At 57.2% G+C, this 6,777-nt stretch overlaps 1 pseudogene; it reads right to left on the reverse strand.

Annotated features, from left to right (window-relative positions):
- Nucleotides 1-2,328: 2,328 nt before the first annotated feature.
- Nucleotides 2,329-2,510, reverse strand: LOC142772355 (U2 spliceosomal RNA; annotated as a pseudogene).
- Nucleotides 2,511-6,777: the final 4,267 nt, after the last annotated feature.

A 6,777-nucleotide genomic window follows, 5' to 3' on the forward strand; every position in this document is an offset into this window, starting at 1 on the left:
CCTATACTTTCAACACTTAATAATAGAACTACACCTATAATACAAAACATTCTCATAAACTTGCTGGCTTCTAATGGTGTTACGCCAATAAAATATTTGGAAAGTAGCACAATTTAACCTGTCGATACAAGATGCGAACTGGTTACAATGAATTTACGCAGATTACCAGATGGGCTATATATACAATTGAAACTTTTTAATATGTTTGTGTGTTGTTCTTATTAAGTTTAATATGTAATAAGCCTGTCAGAAAGCAATAAATATGATCTTCCACAAAACTGGCATGATAAAAAAGAGTCGTCACCAATTAATGTTGTGACAACGTTACTTACACTCGGGTTTTTCATGAAACAATCGAGCGCACATAAGCTCGCATGAGGAACACTGTGCTCTGGATTTTGTAGAGACTGCTGACAAAACGAGTGCATGATTTAATCATAGTTTTAATATTTCTCCTCTCTTTGTTGTTCGCCAGTAGCCGCCGATTATGTTACGCAGCTCAAAGCGCTGATTGAGTAAGGAGCTAGGTGGATCCGTGAAAATTTCGGTTGACATTTTTTTTTCTGGGTCGGCAGGCTTTTGAAACAGTGAATGTATCGACGCAATATCGGCGTGCCTGCATATTTACTCCTGCACCAGGGCGCGTAGCAGGTGCATCCACTGATAAAGGCTCAGAAACGCATTAAACGCGCTGAAAACGAGCAATTACACGCTTTCGCAGGCCAGGGCGTGCGTGCTCCCAATGCAGACGCTCCCGCGATCTTCAGTACCGTGGAACTACAGCGCCACCGCTACTGTGACCCGCCGGAGAATCATCTGAGACGTGGCGCGGCCACCTCGTTCACTCCACTGCCCCCTTCTTGTACACTATACCACAGTCCACAGAACACTTACCAGTCTGAAATGCTGGTTTCCGGCCATCTCACAGAACACCTATACACTACCATTTCCGGACCTTTCTTGTTTTGTTTTGCTGTGTTGGGGCTGGCTGGTCCCGACGAAGCAGAAGAAGAAGACGGCCGACGGAGACGTACGCGGCCGGCGGGGACGCCGACCAGCCCGAACACGCGGGTTGGCGCAAAGCGCCGAAGAGAAGAACTACAACCGCACTCCATGGTTACCCAATACACACTTTCTTTATTTCACAGTCACCTTGAAATCCTAGATGCCAGAGCGGTGCCCCCTGGCATCCTCGCATGTCATTCCGAAACCGAAAACCCAGAACACAACAACCATCCCCCCCTCAAAAAAAGTTCACCTATACACTGTTTATATTTATACATGATCGATACCAACATATTTTACAAGGTATGTACATTAGAACACATGAAAAATCAGAGCACGGCACACCGAACTCACACACTAGGAGTCCTGAAAATGCACTGAAAAAATGTACATTGGAAGTCCTGAAAAATGCACTAAAAATTGTATACAACTCAGTGCAATATAGATTTGGATGTATTGGACCTTCGCACAGAATAATAACGTTCACAACAGTAATGAACAAGAGTTCTACATCACGTAGTCTTCGAACCGACGCGGCTTCTGCCGCTTCCGCTTAGGGCGGGCATTCTTGGGTGTAGAATCAGGTGTCTCTGCACCATGGTCACTTGTGCTCTGATGTGACACATCAAGAGCAGTAGAAGGTTGTGAAGGCTCTGAACGACCGTTAAAATTCGCGGTCTCATCAGAGCTCGCAGCATGAGCTTCGGAAGAATTTTGCGGACCGGAGTCCGGTTCAACGGTCTCAGCCGTATTTGAAGGTTCGAAGTGAACCGTAAGATTTGGTGTACTTGAACCAGCGACGCCGACTGGTAACTCCCCCCCCCCTTGAAGAAGAAATGCCTGTACATGGAGGCCACATGTAATAGTCTGATGCTTAGTTGAAAGGCGTGGACGGAACGTGATGGGGAAGACTTTTAGGTGTTGACGGCGAATCAGTATGAAATATAACAAGGCGCTAAGCATTCCAGATGTTACCATCACCTAAGTAAAACGAAGTGGGGCTAACCTGGCTCAAGACTTTGTAAGGACCCCGATACTTGGGGCGCTTGCCTGCCACACGAACCTTGACTAGATCGCCAGTGCGAACCTTGGACTGCTTTGCACCTCGACGGGTGTCGACACACTTTTTCATTGCTTGTTGATGAGCGAAAACCCTGGTACGGATTTGATCAGGAGAAGACACTGCTATGTTACGAGACAAAGAGACTATGTCGAGAGCAACTCGCGGTTGCCTACCGTGGAGAAGTTGAGCAGGAGACACTCCAGTGGTGCCTTGTGGTGTGAAGCTGTACGAAGCTAAACATTCAGTCAAGACTTGCTTGAGGGGACGGTGCTCTAATTGGGCGATGTGCAATACCGGGCCAACCCGTGGCGGAGGTGAAGCAAGCTTCAAGCACTCCGCCGCATCACAAAAATAAGTTTAATATCTTGGATCCAAATAGGATCCGTATCAGATATTAAGCTGATAAGAACAGATTTTTTTATTATGCTTAGTACACAAACATCATACATGGTTATATAACAGAACAAGAAACGGTAATAAAAGGTGTATATAATAAAATCAGGTAACAAAAAGGCTAAAAAAGAGTTAGTGGTGTTAGTATGAATAAAAGCGTATAACAATAAAAAACGCGGTATCGCTTCTCGAATAAAAAACTATTTACAAGACGCCTATATGGCCACGATAAATGTCCGTAGAGGCAGCGATCGTGTCTGAAACGCAAAGTCTTTTCATGGTGCGCAGGTAGCTCCTGGAGCAGAACCTGCGGCAGACACGATCGTTGGCCGGATCCCACGAGCCGAGGCAGCCTACGACGATGGCGTCGACGGAGACGCGCTGGAACCGCTGGAGGAGATGACGCTGTAGAGGGGCGTACTTCTCCTCCTTGACCCTCCGAGCCTCCTGGAACGCCTGCATGCGGTTGTCGAAGGGACAGCAGACGTCCAGGATCAGGGCTTCCTCACCACGGGCCAGGACGAGGTCGGGTCGCAAGCCGGGGACGCCGACCTGCTGGTTCTCCCCGATGACGGTGAACCGCTCCAGGGCCGCCTTCTTGAGGCGCGCAACGATGGCGTTGTGGCGCTCTGTCATGGCCCGGCTCTGCCGCATGCAGTGGCAGAGGACGTGCGGCAGGGTCTCCTCCCCGTACCCGCAGCGTCGGCACCTCTTGTCAGCTGCGGGCACCCACGTTCTTGTGCCGTTCAGGGGGAGGAGATTCAGCCGGGCTCGATGAATGAAGCGCCACTCCTTGAAGCGAGTGTAGCGGCCGGACCTCATGAAGTGGAAACTGGCGGGGTCCGCCGCTACACACGCCATCGCCTTGCCCTGGGACGGCTTCTCCTGGAGAGAACGGTCCCGGTCCTGGTTGAGGATGGCCCGAAGGATCTTGATCAGCTTGTTCCGGTTCCGCGCTGACACCGTGGCCTCTCCGCAGGTGATGCGGGCGCCCTGGTCCAGTAGCTCCCAGGCGACGGACAGGCGACGGGAGGCTTTGCGTGCCTCCGTCCAGACAGACTGCAGCTGGGTCGCAGTCTGCCGGAAGTCGCCCTCCGTTTCGCCTGAGAGGTAGGCCTCGGTGTCGTCCGTGTCCGCCGGTCGCCTCAGCCGCCTCGACACCACCCGGTTGAGCTCCTCCCTCGCTCGCTCCCGGACCTCCAGATCAGTCGACGACAGGAGCTTGAAGGCCCCGTCCACTCGGCAGATGTCGCTGAGCTCCGCCGCAAGAGGGATCCCTGCAGTGCCGGCATGTGCGCTCCCGTACACATACTCGTTTGACGCTCTGGCCGGCACGTACAGGGTCTTCTTGATCAGCGGGCGAAGCTCCTCGTCCAAGCGATGTCACTCTCCTTTGCTGGCAAGGCCCACCCGCATGGCGAAGTTGAGGGCTGGATATAGAAATGTTTTAATAGAATCCAGCCTCTGCCATGGGGTGAGCATGGAGGAGAGCAGCCGTCTGCCGAGATGGATGGCCTCGTCGACCGTTGTCTGGTCCGGTAGCACCCGAAACCCCACAGGACGCCCCAGGAACCGGTGCCCCTCGAAGTCCGCCAGTGCCGGGACCGGGACGCTCCCCACGGTGAAAGTGGTGGGCCGTGTGCCCACCGGGTAGCGCCCGGACAGGTGGAGGGTGCGGCACTTGGCAGGCTTCAGTCGCAGCCCGAGCGGGTCCGAAAGGGCCGTCACCACGTTGAGGCGGCGCTGCAAGGTGGCGGGATCCCCGGCGAGCAGCGTCAGATCATCGGCGTAGGCAAGGATGTTGTGTTGCCTATCGCCTCCCTGCACCGCTCTAATGATGGGGTCCACCACCAGGTTGAACAGCAGGCCGCTCAGGGGACAGCCTTGGCGTAGGCCCGCTCCGATGGCGATTGGCTCCGTGGTGCCGTCAGCTGCCACGACGCAGGTGGTGTTGGCGCGGTAGAGTTCCTCCACGATCTCCGCGAAGGGCTCCCCCGCGCCGGCGCCGCGGACAGCGTCGACGAGGGCCTCATGGGCGACCGAGCCGAAGGCGTTGGCGTAGTCGAGGAACCCCACGCACAGCTCCCCACCTCCCGTCCTGGCGTCGTCCAGGCGTCCCTGCAGCACGAAGTTGTGTTCGAACACCCCATCGTGCGGCAGGAAGCCCTTCTGACACCTGGACAGTACCGCATGGTCGCCCAACCACCGCTGCAGCCGCGTGGTGAGACACCCGGCATACAGTTTGGCGATCGTTCGACCAAGGGCAATGGGTCGCCAGTTTGTGGGGTCCTCGCGGTCGCCCTTCTTGTGAATGAGGATCGTCCTCGTCGACTTCCAGCTCCGGGGTGTGCGGCGATATTTGAGGCAGACGTTGAATACCGCCGCAAGGTACCGCCCTTCAGGGTCCACCTGCCTCCAGTGGTGGTAAGTGAGGCGGTCCTCTCCCGGAGCTGTACTCTCGCACCTTCGGAGCTTGGCTGCGACCTCGTCGTCCAAGAAGGGGCAGAGGTCCAGTTCCTCGTTGGTGGGGGCTCGCGTCCTGAGAATTGTTGTGTCCACTGCTGCCGGAGACCAGAGGCGGGTGTAGTAGCTTTGAAGCGTGCCTGGGTCAATGGGGCAGAGCTGCGAAGGGCCCTCCGCAATCAGCCGGAGGGCCCGGCGCCGGTTCCTCCTGTAAAGAGCCTGTATCTGGGAGGGGTTATCGGGATTAATCTCGCGCCGAGGTGGTGTTTGGCGCGAGTCCCGATTGGGCAGCCTCAGGTGGTCAGTAATGGCTGCCTCTGCGCGGTCCAGGATGGTTTCGAACCGCGCCCACTCCTCCTCAGATACGGGCAACCGGCTTAGTGCCCGCAGCTCCGCCGTCATCTCAGCTAGGACCCAGGCACTCTCTGGTCCGGCGGTGTCGGCCATCTCCTCCTGGGTGCCGTATGTGCTGGCGCTGTGTCGGTTGACTCTGCGGGGTGTCATCGCCTCGGGAGAAGGTGGTGGTGGACTCCCGATGGCTCGCCCCGCAGTCTGCTCTGGAAGCTCCCCCTCTGCAGGACTGCAGTACTCGTCCGAGGGGGAACTCGGTCGTGCTGCCTGGTGGTCAGCTGGGCTGCCCGCCGCATCCTCGACGCCGCCTGGCAGGGGGGTAGGCAGGACCTCCTGTGGAGAGGGTCCTGCGGCGGCGCTTTGGGTGGGTGAAGCGGTGGCCCGCTGCTGCTGGTCCGTCTCGCCCGGTGAAGAGCCGGCGCCACTCTGCGAGGGAGAGGGGGCCACCACTGAGGGTGTCCCCGGAGTGGCGGCACGTCCGGGCGAGGCCTGCTGGTGGGGACTGGTGGAACCGGTGGCGCTGGTGGGCGGCTGTCGGGGCGGAGCACCTGCGGCGACGTTTTGCCTGGCCTGCTTCGCCTCCTCCCTCAAGTGCCACTGTTGATGGTTGTGAAGGCCCTTCCTTGCGGGGAAGGACCTTGGGCACTTATCGCATTGGTGCCGGAAACGCGGGGGACGGGCGGCGGTGGGAACGTTGGCCAGGCATTTGTTGACATGGGCCATTGGTCTTTGGCCCAGGACGCGCCGCATAACGAGCAGATGTAGGAGGTGCTCGTAATTCTGGCTCCGTGCTCCGCCTCCAGGTGCCGCTCCAGGGACTGCCGCCGAGAGGTCCATGTGGCCGGGTTGTAGGTGGCCCCGCAGCCGAGCTCGCAGCACTCGATGGCAGGAGGCACGGGGAAGTACACTACAAGTGTACTCCCGTCGCGCACTGGCTGGCGCTCCTGCCAAGGGGGGTCGCCGTCATCCTCGCTGGAGTCCAGGGTTGGACCCCCGGAGGCCATGACCCTATTGCCACGCTAGGCGTGAGGGCCAGGGGGCCTCGGCGAGGACAGGGTGGTCGACGGCGACCATGGCGGGGCCAGGGAGGCCCCCGAGTGCGGCTGCGGCAGGACCAGGACGGCAGGCGCAGCACCGGCAAGCAGCAGGCAGGACCAAGCAGCAGGCACGACCAGACGGCAGGGCAGCAGGTCCTGGGGCAGCAGGACCACGGCAGCAAAACCAGGGCAGCAACACCAGGGCAGCAAGCAGGCAGCAGGAGGCGGCCGAATCCGAGTAGCAGCAGTGGACAAGGGGTGGGTGGGAGCGAGGGAGAAAGACTCCGCTGTAACCGGGCGGGTATCCGGTTGCCTCTACGAAGATCAGGGAGTGCAGGGCGGTCAAGCCACCACTACACTTTGATCTTAGCCAAAAGGCCTTGGATCCTGGATCCAAATAGGATCCGTATCAGATATTAAGCTGATAAGAACAGAAATTTTTATTATGCTTAGTACACAAACATC

The sequence above is a fragment of the Rhipicephalus microplus genome, chromosome 9 (genome assembly GCF_043290135.1).
Source record: "Rhipicephalus microplus isolate Deutch F79 chromosome 9, USDA_Rmic, whole genome shotgun sequence".
In the NCBI taxonomy this organism is placed as follows: Eukaryota; Metazoa; Arthropoda; class Arachnida; order Ixodida; family Ixodidae; genus Rhipicephalus; species Rhipicephalus microplus.